General features: G+C 42.1%; 1 protein-coding gene across 2 annotated transcripts in view; it reads left to right on the forward strand.

Moving 5' to 3' along the window:
- Positions 1-504: 504 nt before the first annotated feature.
- Positions 505-19,250, forward strand: part of nat16 (N-acetyltransferase 16) — a 40,628-nt gene continuing 21,882 nt past the window's right edge. The window contains exon 1 of one of the 2 annotated variants that reach the window (XM_084916987.1): positions 505-820. The gene's annotated coding sequence lies outside the window, so the exon portion shown is untranslated. The remainder of the gene's footprint in view (positions 821-19,250) is intronic. The other variant, XM_084916979.1, reaches the window with a different exon arrangement.

Here is a 19,250-nt window from a genome sequence, read left to right on the forward strand (position 1 = left end):
ATGATTGAAACTCCAGAAAATAAAAACTCAAAATAAATCAGCAAGTTATAAAAACTGAAACGGAAAATCGAATTGATTTGTTAACATTTGTGTGACTTTAATGATCCTTTGATGTCGCCTGTTTTCATGAATTGAATGAATGAATTCTGAAACGGTGTTTTATTCCACGCTACAGGAGGCGAACATGACTGGATGTCCTGTCCGAGAAACTAAACAGTTCTTATGGCCGCCAACCGGATCCTTCCGGGTCACTTTCCTTAGTGAGGACCCTTCAGACCGTGAAAGGTCTGAAACACTAACAGACTTAAACATTTAAGGGGATCTGTAGTGATACACTGTTACAAAAATCCTCTAATTGTCACACACTGGGGAATGCGAACATTTCTGCAGCGTGAGAAGAGAAATCACAGCTCGCACCTGATTATCTGCAGTGCATCTTGACCTGAGTTCATTTTTGAGCCAGCAAAGGACAAACATGTCCGCTACACTGATGCAAAATGGCTCACTGCTGCTCCTGCTTGGAATTCTCTGCACGTCCCTGATGGTGTCAAACTCACGCAAACGGACACACAGAAATAGCGGAGGGGGAGGGGGATGCTGAGCCGCTCCAGTGAACCCAGTATGGATGCTGACGTAGGAAACTGGGATGGGCGGAGCTTGGGGTTCGTATTGAATCTCCGGGGATCACCGACACCGGCTGGTCTGTGTCGTTCATTCATCGGTGGAATTATTCTGCTCCTAAATTAGCCGTTCCACCATCAGCCATCCTGACTCCTCCGAACACCGACTCTAAGGACGCTACTCCTGGCCATCCTCTGTGGTAAGACCCGAACAGCGTAGAGCTGGAGGCTCGGCAGCAGATGCTGGCTCAGCGCTGTCCTATATGTTGTCTAAAGGAAAATTACCAGCTTATACTACCATCCTATACGGGCTGCGGGGCGCGCGGTGCTCAGCAGGCCGGCTCGCTTCGTGATGACGTTTTGATGGATGCGAATTATTTTAATTTGCAGTATTGCAGTATTCTATTTTTGGTAGTATTGTTGCAAAACAGACAACTGCATCGTGTTCTGCATTATTATTCTTATTATTATTGTTATTGTTGTCCCTCGACGCATATGTCCTCCCATTATACCGAATCGGTAATACCATTGTTATTACTGTGATTACGTTTTTCTCTTTTGGAATTTCGTAATAATTTGTCCGCATGAGCTAAGGCCAGGGTTTACTTATTAATCCACAGCGTCACATAAGCAGAAAAATGTATTATGCTGTAACGCGCTGAACATTTCAAAATAAAAGCCCTTAGTTAATTTTAGAAAATTCATCTGATTTTGAGAAATTGCCGCATTTCAAACATAAAATGAGCTTTAGGACTTCGTTAGTGTCAACCTGCTATCTCTACTCACATCTTTTAGACGACCTATTCAATTTTTTCACAGCGAGGAACAGAGAAGTTCTGACAGTAACACAATCTGCGTCCTTAAAAATGACAGTGAGTGACTTTATGTAGACCTTTTTGGGCTTTTCTTGCTAATATTCTTGAACATTTTTTGTTTTATTACCTACCAGCTCATTAAGGGACATCAAACGGAATCAATTCAACATTCATAAAAGGTGAAAGCCTTTCCATTCTTCATCACTCTGGAAAGGATGAAGGATGGAAGGTGGTTGATCCAGATCGTGATGCCCAGGAGAGTGGGCATTGGACCTTTTGACCACATTGTTAAACATAGTCTTAGAGAGGGACAGGATGCCTGAGGAATGGAGAATATCTTTACTGGTACCCATTTTCAAAAACAAGGATGATGTACCGTGGGATAAAGCTTATGACTCATCGCATCGAGGAAAAAGTTGTTGAGGCTATGCTAAGAAGAGAGGTGATGAGCAGTAATTAGCAGTGCGGCTTTATGCCCAGACAGAGCCCCACAAATGTGATAATTGCTTTGAGTGTTGAAGTGTAGAGATGGTCCGAAGGAGTTGCACAGTGTCTTTGTGGCTCTGAGAAATCACTCCAAGACAGGCATGTGGGAACGAGAAGTGTCAGAGACATATGTCTGGCTGGTGCAGGACACGTATATGAGGACAAGGAGAAAGTGATGAGGTGTATGTAGAAGGGACAGTTGGGTTCAAGGCGGAGGTGGGATTACATCAAGGATCTGCTCTGAGCCCCTTCTGGTTCACAGTGGTGATACAGAAGAGGTCAGGCTGGACTCTCTGTGGACTAGGATGGTTTTTAGAGATGGTGGGACTAACATAAACCAGAGGCTGAACTGGAGCTGTCAGGGGTATGACCAATGGGAATGACCAGAATGGACAGGATTAGAAATGAGTATATCAGAGAGACAGCTCAGGTCAAGCATTTTGGAGAGGCAAGGCTGAGGTGGTTCGGACATGTGCAGAGACGTAGTGGACATGTAGGAAGGATGCTGAAGATGGAGGCAGAAGACAGAGAAGTTTATGATTCATATATGCAGTGAAAGAGAATATGCAGAGGGCTGGTGTGACAGAAGAGGATGGTAGGAATAGGATGAGATGGAGATGCAGATGATCTGCTCTGGGAACTCCTAAAGAGAGAAGCCAAAAGGAGGGGAAGTTTTTATTATAACAGAAGGACCTTAGTAAACAGCAGGATGAGGGCTCAGTCTGCAGTTATATTTTCAACCCAGCTCATCTACCGTCACACATCTCAGAGAGGGATCTACGCTTAGTTTTTGGGATTGGGTTTTTCTCTTACCCAAATTAAGGCATCCACTGAAAAGGTGTGGCCTTTCATTACTGAGTAATATATAGCAGCACAGTTACTTCATGACTCAGTTACGCAGTATTGATTTGTCACCAGGTTTTGGTCATTTTTCAAAAGGTTTGTTTTCTTGCTTTTTCTATTCTTTCAGGAGTAAAGGAAGAGTGTTGATGTGATAACGGTGAACCAAACCGCCAAAGTGTACATTTAAGAAACATTCTTTTTTCCTCATTAAATATTTAAAAGCATTTTGCATACAAAAAAAAGCAGAAAACAAAAAAACCCCCTCATTTTTCATTTTGCATACTTAGTCAAATAACCCTTAAAAAATAAATAAAATAAAACTGACCAAGTGTACACAGCTCCACTGTTCCATGTGGGCCTCAAAATCAGCATTATAGCAGGTTCATAAACCTACCTTAATTAAATTCATCATCAAACTTACCCGGTGACAGGTCATAGCATTTTTTTCTGTTTCTTTTTAATCTAGCACATTGTTAAGAATGATATGTTTACCATTCATTGACTGTCTTGGTATTCAAATAATTTTCTAATGCTTAACTATAAATGAGTTGAAATTCTTGAGTAAACATGAAAAACATTCAGAGACTAGTACAAACAGCCATCACTTCACCCAGCATTCTCAGCCTGTTATAGGCCAATCTCCAACCTTCCTTTTATCAAACAAATCTCCAAAGAATTGTTAAACAGCTAACAGATCGTCTGCAGAGGAATAGTTTATCTGAAGAGTTTAATCAGGATTCAGCTTTAGTGAAGGTTACAAATGAGCTCGGCCTCTGACAGTGGACTCAGCTCTGCGCTTGTCCTGTTAGACTTCAGTGCAGCGTTCGATACTGTCGACCAAAGTATGTTAGTATATAAAGTAGAGCATGCCATAGGAAGTAAAGGTGCAGTGGTTCGAATCATATGTAATAGACTCCTTTTAATTTTTCCAAGTAAAGTCACACACCAAGTTAAATTCCACAGGATCCCGTGATGGGACCAGTTCTGATTACATTATGCATGCATCCCTTAGGAAGCGGCAGAGGATACACAGCAATGAGTTAAACTGCAGAAATGTCTTAAAGACAAAGAACTCGATGACCTCTAATTTCCTGCTTCTACATTTAGATAAACTGAGGTCATTGTGTCTGACCAGATACTTATTGTGCCTGGAATTAACTTCACTGCCAATAACACTGAGGAATCCTGGAGTCGTGTTCGGATCACCCTAGTGGAGCTAGGTTGCTCTAAGACTGCAGGCTTACTTGTGAGTTTTCAGCTTTCATGACACTGTTCTGTGAAATAAGCTTGGAGTTAAGAGATAAACACGTTCTCTAGTTTCACAATTAGGCTTAAAATGTTCCTTTTTGAGTTGGGGCTGGATCAGATGATCGAGAATCCTCCCGTTGTTACGCTGCAATGGGCCTAAACTGCTGGCTTCCCAGGTGTTTGTTGCCCATACATTTTTGACTCTCTGTGAGCTTACAAACCACTCTGCATTTAATCATTAGTGTTTAATCATCTTTGGCTCTCTTCTTCAGTTTGTCCACCAAAGATTTCGTCCAGTTAAAAAGGGAGTTTTTCCTTCCCACTGTTGCCAAGTCCTGTATTGTTGGTTTTCTCTGCATTATTGTAGGGTCGTCACATTACAATAGAAAGTGTCTTGAGGTGACTGTTGTTGTGATTTGTTGCTATATAAAGAGAATTGAATTAAATCGAACTGAATACATTCCAGGGCTCCAAAAATACAAGCTAGCTGAAAGGTTTATGTAATTATTCTGGACAGTAAAAATCACACAATGGTCATTAAAACGGGTTCAGACTTGATGATGGTTCATCTCCCATATCATGACCGCATAAGATGGCTTAACAAGTTGAAAGTATTGGTACCGTCATCAGTATATTGATCCTGAATTTACATGGTATTAAATTAATACTAAAACGTCCATGATCACTAATGCTAATGCTCCCCACTTCAATCACAGATGATAATAATAAAATGGTAATAACTATTCACAAACATTAAAAATAAAATGGTAAAATCCAAAACTGCTGCACATGAGATTAATGCTGCAGAAAGTCGTTTACTAGCACGATTTGTGAAATAAATATTTCAGTTAAATTAATTATTTTAACGCTGCCTGCGCTATCAGTGTTGCTGTTTATTCCTAATGAGGGAGGCTCTACTTTAACTTTAAAATGCATGCTTTTAAAAATTAACGGTGTGTGTTCTGTGCTCTAGAGGCTGCAAAAGCGCCAAAGAGACTGAAGGTTAGAAACATCTATAAAAACACTTTTACATTTTCTGCATCACCAAATACAAACACACCCTGTGCCAAATCAACAGAGTGTGCATGTCATGCAGTGGTTTTAGTAAAGTATGGCTCAACACTCGTACATATAAAACACACCATCAGCGATGACATGTTCCACTTAACACATGCAGAATAAAAGGATCAGTGACAACACGGCGCCTCCAGCTGATTTAAATAGAGAGAGAGGTTCTGATATGAGCTGATCTCTTTTGACAGTTTGGTATTTGGAGTTGAAAGAGAGGAGGCATTATTGTATTAATCATGCAAGTGAGAGAAAACACAACATGGACATCCTTTTCTGTCCACTTTTGTCAACAATCTTTTTAACACTGTTTCTCTGACAAAGGCAGTGGACGTCAACACAGGACGGTTATGTGGACAGAGATCTGCTCATAGTCTGCTACCCTATGTTCAGATTGTTGAGCGTGAGCCTAACAGGTGATTAAGTCAGTGTGCACAGCTCGTTACAGTGATAGGCTTTATACTTCATACTTGTGCTGCTTCCTCACCAACTCATCACCAATGATTCCAATCTAGTGTCTGATTGTGTGCTTGTTGTATGTTTCATAACTAATCATGTGACTATTTACATGGCTCTTGCGTAAGTGGGCTAAGTGGATTTGTGCTTGTTTTAAAGGACTTTGAGACCTCTATAATATTAGCCAACAGAGACCTCATGCATAACAGTGTTTACACATTATTGAGGTTTGGAGTCTTTAGAGTTTAAAGTCATGCCTATACTGAGCTGAGCAGCTCACAAAGATGCAACTAAAAAGTGCAGGTGGAGGCTGCACTATACAGTGCTGTGAAAAAGCATTTCCCCCCTCACTTGCATTTTTCAGATCATCAAATAATTTGTAATTTTAGACAAAGACAACCAGAGCAAATGCAAAATGCAGTTTATTAATGGAAAAAGCTAAAAACTGAACTGTGAGAAGTCATAAACTAAACCTATAAACTGGTTGCATTGCTCTTGGCTGTCAAGCAGTTGCTATAACTGGCAATTGATATTTCACGTCTGAATGAATTTTGTCCCACTATAGTTATCACAGTTATTTTAATCCAGCTACAGTGGATTCTACATCCTGTGTAAGGTGATGTCAAAACATCTCAATCAGATTTTTCTGGGGTTCGGATTTGACTAGGACTCTTGAGTAGACTTACTGTTGGGTTTTGGATCATTGTCCTGCTGCAGGTGTTTAAGCAGAAAGACAGCCCAGGAAAACAAACAAATAAACAAACAAAAACCCAGCACAGAACATCCAGCCTGTTCTCACTCTTGAGGTGTAACATCCCGATGATTTGTCACGTCCCGAGGCGTTCCTGAGAAACGCGAAAGGTGACCTTCCACGTTCTTATGCTACACGCCGGGTTATAGATGAAATCCAGTTGACTGACGTTGAAACACGTTCCAGCCATGTATTCCAGCCCAAACTCTAACCTTAACCAGCACTTTAATGATGTTAGATAGTGTTTTCCCAAGACATTTAAGTAAAATGAACGTACATATTTAGATTCATTCCAAACAGTTCTCATGTTTCCTCGTTTTTCTGATCTCGTAATCGAGGGACGTGTTGGGTACCCAGAAGCGTAAGATATCGACGATTTGTCACCCAGCGTATGTAAATGTTACACTTTGGGAGACAGAACGTGTTGGAACATCACACGATGTCTGACTGTTGTATTTTGGCTGCTGTGTTCTATTGGCTCTCTTCATTAGTTCCCTTTGTGTTGCTTGGTGTCCTAGTCTTTCCTGCGTTTGTCCATTGTTTTTCCATGTTCCCCTGTCTAGCAATGTTGGCTCATCAATAGAGGGCGCTAGGATGCCACTCCCATAAAAATATCGCGAGAAACAACTATAAAAATAAGTTTGCAATGAATGAGTTTGCTCGTATGTCATGTTGCCTGCCCTATTGGCCAAACATGATTACATTCAGTTCTTGCAAATAATATGATTATGTAACAGCCAAATGGGATTCTGTGGACAGACTGCAGTTTTTTCCAGTCATGGGGGTCTGAGCCTGAGTGTCTGTTGGAGCTTTGAATTTGCCCCTCGGGCTGCAATTTTGTGCATCCCTGACCAGTTGGCATGGACTGCCTATCTTGTTTAAGAATTTGATTGGACAATTCAATGTTATTCACACATCATCACAGCAGAGGCACTCATTCGTTCACTACTGCTTGCCTGAGGATGGCGACTTCAAGTGCTCCAGCAAGTGAAGTTGGTTAGCTGGATGTGGTGTGAGCAATGCCTTCTTTTGCATTATGTGTCTGCTGTTGATTTGTCCTGGTGCCAAATTGTTTTGGACCACTACAGGTGTACGGGACTTAAAGCACTTAACAGAAAACTGCAAAAGACACAAAAGTAGCCACTTGGACAATTGCATAAGGCTACACCTCTTTGGCAGGTTTAGAACAGTCGAACAGCTGCATGAAAGCTGTTGAACTGGCAGAAGAAAGTACGATGAAGAGGTGACAAGAAATCAGCACATTTCTGTCTAGAGTCATAAGCTATGCAGTACGGAAGAGGATTAGGGCCACTGGGAAAAAAAAAAGTGGGCACGTCTTTTTTTTTCTTCTTTTCCTGAATTCTGAGAAAAAAGTCAGAATTCTGACTTTAATCTCAGAATTCTGACTTTTTTCTCAGATTTTTTTTCCAGTGGCCCTAATCCTCTTCCGTAATGCAGACCCTATGAGTTGGCTTAGATATTAGTGTAGATATTTGTGTTTGCAAAACTGTTTGTGTTGATTTTAGATTTGTGTGTTTTTTCCTGACCTGTTGGCTGTTTTACACCTTTTGTTTCACCCGTCGGCAGGAATTGATTCGAATTTAGTGATTCTGATTCCTTATCGATTCTCTTGTCACCACCGTCGCTAATCAGCAATAAAGACATTACATTCATGCAAATTAAATGCATGCTGTGGGTCAAATTTTTGTGCATGATTGTTGAGGTGTTTCCCCTCTATGTTGTGATCACTGTTGGAGTCATTACTCACAATTATTACATGTATTACACAGAACACATTCCTTAAATGTAATGCAGTACTTTACTTAATTACTTAGAGATGCTGTCTCATAATCACCATTTAACAATATAAACCTGAGGCTACAACCCCACACAACAACACAAATCCCTAATGAGGACTCTAAGATATTTCTCTTAGTAGAATACAAAGCTGACCACACAAAGCAAAGATAAAAGCTGTCGCCACGGTGATTCTGCTTTAGAAAGGTGTACAGGTAGAAAGGGAGACTGCAGCCTGACTGGGTAAGGACCTGGCTGCTGGGGTCAGCTTTCACTCAGCTTTCACTCTGGGTTCTTGGCTAGCTTAGCGTTAGCATGCTGTCTTGGCAGATGCTTGCAAAGAACCAAAGTTGTGTTAGGAACATAATGCAGCTGTTTCTGCCCTGGATGCAGTTTTCCACTTTACCATGTATCTCATTTTTTTTATGGAATAAAAATAAATGCCCTGCGACAGCCTGGGGACCTGTCCAGGGTGCACCCTGCCCTCACCCTGAGACAGCTGGGATAGGCTCCAGCACCCCCTGCGACCCTGAAAAGGATAAGCGGAAGTGAATGGATGGATGGATAAAAATAAATGTCCATATCCATGCTCTAGACTGCGTCGCTATTTTCCTCCTCTGACATGATAAGCGGGATTGATAGGCAGGCAGACTCATAATTCCAAGGAATTGGACGAGCAGGAACCAGCTTTCTACAAGAACCAGTTCTCGATTCTCATCCCTAAGTTAGGTATGTTTCCTGTTCAGTTGTTTCTTCCTGTTTTATTGTTGTAATGTTGTTTTCTGCGTCTTGTGTTGTTACTTCCCCCCACTTCATTATGTCTATAGTTTCCAGCTGTGCTCCCACCTGCTTCCTCTTCCCGCATTATCTTATGTGTACTTATACCTACCTTTTCCCCGTTTTCTCATCTTGTTTCTGTGGTTCTTTTTTCCCTGTTCTCCTCAGCCTCCCCTGTGTATACCTGTGCGTACTATTTCTTAGCTCCGTGTTCCCTACTATACCTGTCAGGGCCATCACACACGCAGTCACGCGCAGCGTTGTCCTTGGAAATTAATGACTGCACATGTGCTGCAGTGCAGCTTGGTCAAACAGAGAGGAAAGATGAGAGGGGGTGAAAGAGGAGAGAAGTAAAAAAGAGAGGGGGGGTAGGATTGCAAGAAGGAAGAGGAGTGGAGGTTTTTTTAAAGAAGCTAAACAGATGGTTCAGGGAAAGCTGAGGTTTGACAGAGTATGAACTTCAGATAAGCATTAAGACTTAAACAGAAAGAAAATAGGTTTTCATTGCTTGCAGATAGCCCTCAGTCGAGATGTACTACTGTGAAACAGTGCTTATTAAAACTGTGTGTGTAACTGAGCAAACTGCTTAACTCATGCCTTTACTCTTATCTGAAAATGGACAGAGCAGACCAGAAATACAAAACACAAAGCTGTCATTCCAGCAGTTTTCTCACCTTCTAGTGTTTCATCGTATTTATAACACCCACTGAAAGCTGCGGCAGTAATGACACAGATAATCCAAGCCCATCCCCCACACCAATCGCTGCCTCCCCTTGACCCTCATTCATTTTATAGACAGGCAGTTATTCATTATTAGTCAAAAGGATTCGTTTTGTTCACGAGGTTTTCTGATTGCTTTGAAGGTTTTGCTAATGTGAGGTTATGGAGAGGTTATGATCACCCTCAAGACAAAGAATAGGAAGTGACAGAGGGATTTGCTTAGTGCTGTGTGTACATCAGACATATAATCCACTAAGGAAAGAGTAATACATTTGTTAGCAATATGGGTGGTGGTTTCCTCCATGCCAAAATATCCATGCACACTTCAGAAAACAGAAAATAATTCAAATGTAGCTAATTACTATGACTCTGTGTAATAGCTTATCATAGATACTTAATGGTGATGCCGGTCTTGTGCCAAAAAACGTTCTCATTTTATAAAATTGTTCATGAGTGGATTCTGTCGCTGGCTGATTCTGCAGGCATGTAATAAACTGAAGGGGTTAGTTAGGGGTGAGGTGAGAAGAAGAAAGCAGAGGAATATAGGACAAAAGATACACTGTGGAAGAGAGCCAGAGTTGAACAGTGAAGGTTTTAAGCCTAATCTTAAAAGCAGAGAGTCTGTCTCCCAAATCGAAACTGGAAACTGGTTCTACAGAAGAGAGCTGGTCTTTCTCTTATTCTACTTCTAAATGTCCTGGGAACCACAAATAAGCCTGCAGTCTGGGAGCCACGTGCTCTATTGGGGTGCAGGTAGCAGAGAAGAGAGGTCAATATGGGGAAATATCCTCTCCTTCTGTTACATATGATTCATTTGAGTCATGAGCCATAAAATGTTTCTTCCACTGAAAATGTCCAGACGAACATTTCTTCTTACCTGGATGACTAAACATTCATCAACATGTATATAATGTAAATAGAATGGGTCTCAGCACTGGAACGCCATAATTAACCTCAGGGTGTGACGGCAACACTCAGCTGTTCATCTGCATCTAGAAGTCAAAGGTCACTCTTTCAAGGATGCCAATGTCCACATTTTGGACAGAGAAGACAGATGGTTTGAAAGAGGAGTGGAAGAAGCCATTTACGTCCACTGTGAGCGACCATCTTTGAACAGAGGGCGGGGCTTACGACACCAACTGTCTGCCATCTATAATCCAGTTCTGAGATCCTTCCCAGATGCCTTAACGCCCGCTCTCATCCTGGGCCATCTGACCTCAGTAAATCACATGATAGGGTGAGGTCAAGTTTCACAGTGGGCTCACCCGAAACCTTGGCTGATCGAAACGTCTTCAAGGAAACTTAAAGAAGTCCAGACGCTTTTCTTTCAGAGCTTGATTGTTGTCATTGGTACTGAGGTGCAGAGACAGAACACTTCTGGGTGCCAAAGAGGGCAGCATGGGGCACCTTCTGGCGATTTGGCATTAGGCTGGTGTTGTTGAAGGTGACCCACAGAAAGATGACATAGACAGACTTTATTTAATCCCACACTGGGGAAATTTTACCCTTTACAGCAGCACAAGGGACAGGAGGAAATGGGGAATTAGAGATATGTTAGAAAAACAATAAACATAATAATAGTAGTATCCTGTGTGTGTATTATACAGCTTGATTGCTGTGGGATGAAGGATCTACGGTAGCGCTCAGTCCTACAATGGGGCTGTAACGATTTACTGCTGTAGGAGCGTCTCAGGGCCTCCACGGTCTCATGCAGAGGTTGAATGTTGTTGTCCATGACGGACATTAGCTTGGCTAACATCCCCCTCTCACCCACCTTCTCTATGGAGTCTAGGGGACTGTCCAGGACATAGCTGCTCCTCTTTATCAGTCTATTAAGCTATTTCCTGTCCCTCTTCGTGCTACCACCTCCCTAACAGACAACCACATAAAAGATAGTAGAAGTAATCAAGGTGGCATTAAAGGTCCTTAGTGGTGTTCTTCACACCCGAATGTCCTCAGCCTGCCCAGCAGATAGAGCCACGTTTGGCCCAGAGCATGAATATTGTGTAGCCAGTCCAGTTTATTGTTAAGGTGAACAGCTGGGAATTTGTACATGTCGACTACCTCGATGTCCAAACCATGGATGGTATCAGTGCGATGGGGGCTGGTTTTCAGTTAACCACCATCTCCTTTGTCTTATTGGTGTTTATGTGCAGGTGGCTGAGTTCATACCAGATGACGAGGTCGGTGATGACCTTCCTATACTCCAGGTTGTGCTGTATACCAGTTGGCAGACAGCATGGACTGTCAAATGTCCATGCAGTCATTTGACAGTCAACCCCTGCTGATTCCAGCTTCTCCCTCAGCAGTGCTGGTTGGATTGTATTGAAGGCACTGAAGAACTCCAAAATCATGGCCCTCACAGTGCTTCTAATAATCCAACGGTAAAAGTGGTCTGTGCAGGAGGAAGATGACTGCATCATCTACATGAAACAAACTGCAGGTGGTCCAGCAGCATGCGCACCAGTGGTTGGATGTGATCTTGAACAATCCTCTTCAGGGTCTTCTTCAGGTGGGAAGTTAAGACCACAGGTCTGAAGTGGTTAGACACCCTGGGGCATACAGTCTATGGCACTGGGACCACACAGGAAGTCTTCCACAGGACTGGGACCTTCTCCAGAATAAGGCTCAGCACCGTCAGGCCTGTTGCCTTTCTGGTTCTGAACTTCTTAAGTTTCTTCCTCACCTTGTCAGCACTCAAGGAGGGGGTGGGGTGCTATTGGCAAGGGAGTAAAGTGGTGAGTGATTAGGCGTAGAAGTGACACATGGAGTGGAGTGTTCAGGGAGGGGGTGAGGTGGTGTGATTGGTCACAGGGAGAGGGGGAAAGTGTGTAGCAGCCTCGGGTGGTGTTAAGAGGGGGCAGTCTCTGAGTCAAATGTATGAATGAATATCTCATAACTGACGGATTGTTAGGGCCCGGTCTGTGTTTGTTTAATTGTTTGTCCTACCACACTCCAGTGAAAAAGGAAAGTTTAAAGTCCTGCAGGTATCTGTCCCACCATCAGAATCAGAGTCGTGTTTACTGGCCAAGTATATGTGCAGACACATACAAGGAATTTGGTTCCGGTAGATGGAGGCTCTCAAGCACAGCAATGTAAATCACACAAACACACATAAACACACACACACACACACACACACACACACACACACACACACACACACACACACACACACGTGTCTATATATACATTACACATGCATACACAAAGCTGTGTAAACCAACTATAAATAACTAATCTAAACTTATATACATAAAATACAGAAATGAATGAGGTGGAATGAATACTACAGAATGTACATAAGGTGCAGCTGCAGTCTGGCAGTGGGAGCAGTGTGACAGGTCAACTGTTAAGAAGGGAGATGGCGAGGGGAAAGAAACTGTTCCTGTGTCGGGTGGTCCTGGTCTGCAGGCTTCTGTACCGTCTGCCAGAGGGCAGCAGGTCAAAAAGTCTGTGTCCAGGGTGTGAGGGGTCTGTGATGATTTTCCCTGCCCGTTTCCTGGTTCTTGAGAGGTACAGATCCTGGATGGAGGGCAGGGGGGGCGCCGATGATCCTTTCTGCTGCCCGTACAGTCCGCCGCAGTCTGCTCCTGTCCTGTTTAGTGGCTGCACCATACCAGACTGTGATGGAGGAGCACAGGACAGACTCAATGACCGCAGTGTAGAACTGGATCAGCAGCTCCTGTGGAAGACTGTACTTCCCCAGTTGTCTCAGGAAGTACATCCTCTGCTGGGTCTTTGTGAGGATGGAGTTGATGTTGGTCTCCCACTTCAGGTCCTGGGAGATGGTGGTACCCAGGAACTTGAAGATCTTCACAGTCGACAGAGTTGAGGGATGTCTCCTGAAGTTCACTGTCATCTCTACTGTCTTAAGAGTGTTCAGCTCCAGATTGTGCTGACTGCACCAGAGTACCAGCCGCTCAACTTCCTGCCGGTATGCAGACTCATCACCATCCCGAACGATGGTGATGAGTCTGCAAACTTTAGGAGTTTAACAGCCGAGTTCTTGGAGGTGCAGTCATTAGTGTAGAGGGAGAACAGTAGTGGTGAGAGGACACATCCTTGAGGGGCACCAATATTGAGGGACCGAGTTTTACTTGTTGCTTTCTGTCTGTCATGTGATGGAAACAAAGCTCTGCCTTCAATAAAGCAGTCTTATCCACTCTTGGAGTGGCTTGCCATGCAGTTAGCTGGACGTATGGAATCACTACTCTTCAATGGAGGCCTGCTTCAGACTGCTTCATCCGTTGAGTCATTGTTTTACCAGATGGAAAAAAACCTGACCTATAAACAGGTCACAGGATCCATATAGTCACATATACAGTTGTGATACAGTCTCACGTACTCAGAACATTCAGAGTGAACAATCAGTATCAGTGTAACCTTTATCTTAATCCAACTAGCTCTGCTGTACAACAAAATAAATCACTGCAGCATCATATCCTTCTATGTGAGCTATAATTCAACTTGAAGGCCTGACGATGTTCACAACTCCTAGATTTAACACTTAGCTGCATTTGGCAACTCACTGTAGCTCACTGGACTTGCACATCATGAAGATCTCAAAGAAAATAATGACTAACATGACTAAATTATTTTTCTTTTTTTCTAGCTGGGCTACAACCTCCACCATTGAACTCATGCATGCCACGTTGCATGGCAATGGTTGGGTAATTAGTATCTGATGGGACTAAACATGCCAATCAAATGAATGATAACCTTCATCCAAAATATATGTAAAAACTGTGGTTAAACCCTGAAACAGAGACTGTACCACAGCTATTAGTGGGTGCCCAGGTTTCTCATACTGAACGCGTTTCGGCTGTTGGCAACCCCTAGTTGAACGTCTAGCACAGGGGTGTCAAACTCCAGGCCTCAAGGGCCGGCTGCAGGTTTTAGATCTCACCCTGAGTCAACACATCTGAATCAAATGATTAGTTCGATATCAGGCCTCTGGAGAACTTCAAGAAATCTTGAGGAGGTAACTTAACCATTTAAATCAGCTGTGATGGATCAAGGACACATCTGAAACTTTAAAATGCAACTCTTTCAGTCTGCAGCTCTGCTGGTGGATTTTGGTCTGCAATGACGATTTCTGTGTCATGAAGATGGCTGTCAGATACTGGAAGAGTTACTAAATCTGGACTGTCAGCAGGGAAGTTACATGACTGGTCAGTCTGTGAGATTTGGTCTGGATATTATTGATCAGAGTCTGAGACATGTTGCTGGCTTAAGTCCTTGTGTCTGCCTCACAGGCTTGTCACTACTCTCTGTGGATAGATAGCCTCAGGGCAGTAGTCCTGATGCAGTCTCAGGAGTGGAGTGGAGGCTAACAACCAAAGATAAGTTTGCAAACCCAGTCATTTCAGTCTTGGTGGAATTGTATGTGCTGGGTTTTTGATTGCACGTCGCTATGGCAATTGCATACTTAGTAAAGTGATCAGCAATTAAAAGGATGTCTTTGGTTCCACTTTCGTCTGGTTTGAGAGAGATGAAACCCATACAGAGACATGCATCATAGGCCATTCTGGCAACTAAAATGCCTGCTGGCAAGCTAATGTCCAGCGGTTCCCAAAAAGCCCTTTGGGAGGGTGATATTGGTCTTGGCTGACTCTTGATCTAAACCTTTTGGTAGATTGAGGATGACCATGAATCAGATCATTGAGGGACTTCACAATGCTGGAATAGTCTTTTAGAGACCTTCGATAATATCCAGCAAATCCAAGAAAAGATCACAATTCTCTGAGATCTCGAGGGACTTTCCAAGTACAAAGGGCAGAGATTTTCTCTGGATGTGTCAGCTCCATTTTGGGACACTACGTGCCCCTGGTACCGCACTGAGGTCTGGAGAAACACACACTTTTCAGGTGATAACTTTAATCTGAACTCTCTGAAATGAGTGAGGACCTCCAACAATCTTGCTTCATGATCTTCCAGGGTTTTAGAGAACACAATCAATTTGAGAAAAAACTAGCACCTCTTTCAAATGCATATCCTTCATGCACTTCTCCATTAGTCTTTAGAATGTGTTTGGCACATTTTATGAATGTGTGTGAATGTAGTTAGAAAGCACTACGCACAGAGAAAGTGCTTGTGGGAATGGGTGTGATTGGGTAAATAACTCATGTTGTATACAACGCTTTGAGTAGAAAAGCGCTGTATAAGAATCAGACCATTTACAATAAATCCGTTTATAAAATCAAACACACATCCAGCTGTAGTAACCATACAGGTTTTGATAGACCAATTGAGGCATCTGACAGGGATGGCTCCTGGGTGAGGTGTTGTAGGCATGTCCCACTGGGTGGAAACCCTGGGGCAGACAGGCTGGAGAGATGATATCTGTTGGCTTGCCTTGGCGTTTCCCTGAACAAGCTAGAGGAGGTAGCCAGGGAGAGGGAAGTCTGGGCTCCTCTGCTTAGCCTGCTACCCGTGTGACCCAGCGCTGGATAAGAGGAAGGAAATGGATGGAAGGGTGGATCATTTAGCCCAGAAAAATAGTTTGTTGCCCTATAAAAAAGGTCTCTGTAAAACCCATCACAGCACAGAAACAGCTTTAGTGAAGGTTACAAATGATGTTGACCTCTGACAGTGGACTCATCTCTGTGCTTGTCCTGCTAGACCTCAGTGCAGCGCTCAGTACTATTGACGGATGTTCCCGGCGACTAATTTGTTAGCCGACTTATTGAGAAAAACAATTAGACTAACTGACTAATCTAAAGCTAAGGAACACTCAGATATTCTGTTACATTTAAGAACAATTAAATGGAAAATGTCTAAAATGAATAACAAAGGCATTTTATCCCATTCGTCATATTCTTCAAAAATGAAACTTTCCAGTTAATTGCGTGGCACCTCGCATCGTGTTGAATATAATTTGAAAGCATGTTACTGCAAAAGATGTTCACGTGTTAGTAAAATATGACAGTATGCTCAAAAATTGTAAATAAACAGTGTAGTACACTCTGCTGTGCATTATGAAGGATGCCGCTGTTTGAAAATTCATAACCACTTCAATAAAAGTTCAAATTTAAAATAGCAAAACAAAAAGTCATGCAGCCAAGTCAGGTCACGGGGGCAGCAGCAGAGAAGCTCAGACCTCCCTCTCACCACCTACTCCTGAGATGTAATCTCTCCAACATATCCCGGGGTTACTGTGCTTTCTGATACCTTTCTGTCAGAAGCAGCATTACATTTTGGGGGAATTTGAACCACAGTAGCACATCTGTTGAAATGGACGACGCAGGCCAGCCTTTGTTCCCCACGTGAATAATTAAGCCGTATGCATCCACGACACTTTTAATAGTTCATCACTGCCCTTCTTTGGACTACTTTGGATTGCAAACCAGGAACATCCCACAGGAGCTGCAGTTTTGGAGAGTTTTGCATTCACAAAATGGGACATGTAAGGGGAGGGGGTGTGGCTATATGCTGCTGACACAGTGTTCACCATAGCATGTCTTATGTTTTATTATGCAGGTTTAATTGTGTGAAGATTATTCGGTGTTCTTGCCATGATGAATCCTCTCATTTTTGGCACGTGGCGATCACATTAACCGGTCTCTGACACAATTTATTACAAGAAAGCTAATCAGAGATTCTTTCTTATTAGGAGGCTTTGGAACCACAACGTGCTGGAAAGAGTTTAAGTGAGCTAGATCAGAAGCATCCTTATGTTCAGTATTTCAGTCTGGTATGGTAACCCAACTGTGGCAAGTAAGAACTAAACAGGATTGTCTGAACTGCTGGAAAAATTACTGGCGGACAACAAACTTCGCTTGATAAGCTGCATCATGAGGCTGTTTTCAGGGAAGCTCGGTCTATTGTTGCTGACTGTGAACACCCTCTTTATTCTGACTTTGAATTAGCGCCCACAGGATGACCTTATAGGGGTCAGTTGTGCAAAGAGCAATCGGTATACTGAATAATGAGATGCTGTGATGTGTTTTTATTGTTGTTGTATGTTTTGTATGTGTGCTTGTATGGAAGTGTGAATGCAGGTTGATGTGAAGTTATTTGCTTGATTTGTTTATGGCTTCATGAACTGAAGACAATTTTCCACTGATGTGGATAATAAAGTTATCTATTCAACTCTATTTTTTCTGTTTGATGAGAGATAAAGAAAAAGAAAAAGTAAAACCCTACATATTCTGGTCTAATTAAATTACTTAACACTAGAACACCAATTGTCAATTTATCAGCACTTGAACAAATCATTTAATAAAAGTGAAGTTATGAAGCACAGAAACAAGAAGTAGAAAAAATATTCTTTACTGTTGTGTTTTGTAACTCAGAAAAATAAGTGATGTTTCATCTAAACTAATCAGGTTGTAGAGCCCAAGAAAACCTTTTCTGAATTATCGATGCCGTCTTAAATATCCCATCATTCATAACCAGTGCTTTGTTGTACAGGTAGTGGGCTTAAACCATTAATCGCACATGCTAGATGGATTCAGTGAAAGCTTAGAGGAATGGTGTTTTCTCTGATGCTGGTTAAAGGCTTCTGAAGTCCTTGCCCAGGTAAGGGAACATTCAGTAAAGTGCATGTTTTACTTTTATATGTGGTAACTACTTGATCACAAAAGTCAAAATTCGTAGCATAATATGTGTTTCTATATTTCCAGAAAAAAACAGGGGCAACTGCTTTTCCATTCAAGCATGGATCCAGATGACAGAGACAGCACGGATGCATTGTTAATGAGCCCCTAAAACCTTACACATAATAAAAGCTGCTGTTCTATTGTCTGTTACCAAAATCAATTAAAAAAAACCCTTTTAAACACAAAATGTTTTGGAGTCTTTTATACTTTTCTCACATTTATTTAAGCAATTCAAAAAGCATACATAACATTCATTCAACATTTCATTCATAGCCAGGAGCCCTCAGAGTCATTTACTCTGGTTTTAAAGGAATGAGTCAACTACTACATTGTAATTTGCCCTCTTTCTGCTAACAGGCGCCAAGCTATCCCATATGGAAAAGAAATAGTAAAAACTTATATGATTTACTCATGAAAGTGGCCACTTTCTCATTACTTTCATATATTGTTTTAGTAAGTATCCAAAACATACAAGTTTCATTATATAATTTTTCAAGGGATCTTATATCTGTTTTCACTCTTGTATGCTTTCCATACAAGTTTCACACAAGACAGATACAAACTTTATAAGATTTATATATATCTTTTCCATATGGGATGGCCCTGTGATAGTGTAAGGAACTACTGCCACTGGAACTCCAAGATGTAGTCCACCAGCATTTTAAACAATGTGGCAAAATGTGTTGCAGACCAAATTGAATCTGTTAGAAAAATTACATTTATTTTAACATGAGGTTTCTTTTCAATTCTGTTTTATTTATAAAAAAATCACAATAAAAGTCGCCTCAAGGTATATTATATATTGTAAGGTAGACCCTACAATAATATGGACAAATATTAAGAATCACATGACCCCTATGAGCAAACACTTGGCAACAGTGGGAAGGAAAAACTCTCTTTCAACAGGAAGAAACCTCCGGCAGAGCCAGGCTCAGGGAGGGGCGGGACCAGTTGGGTGAGGAAGAAAGAGCAAAAGATGTGTCTATTTGTTCTTACCACTGATCATCAGTGATATATTTCCACATAAACATTAAAACAAGTTACCCAGCTGGAGGTGAAGCCCTAA

The sequence above is a fragment of the Perissodus microlepis genome, chromosome 3, assembly GCF_051167445.1.
Source record: "Perissodus microlepis isolate ML-2025 ecotype Zambia chromosome 3, ASM5116744v1, whole genome shotgun sequence".
Taxonomy (NCBI): Eukaryota; Metazoa; Chordata; class Actinopteri; order Cichliformes; family Cichlidae; genus Perissodus; species Perissodus microlepis.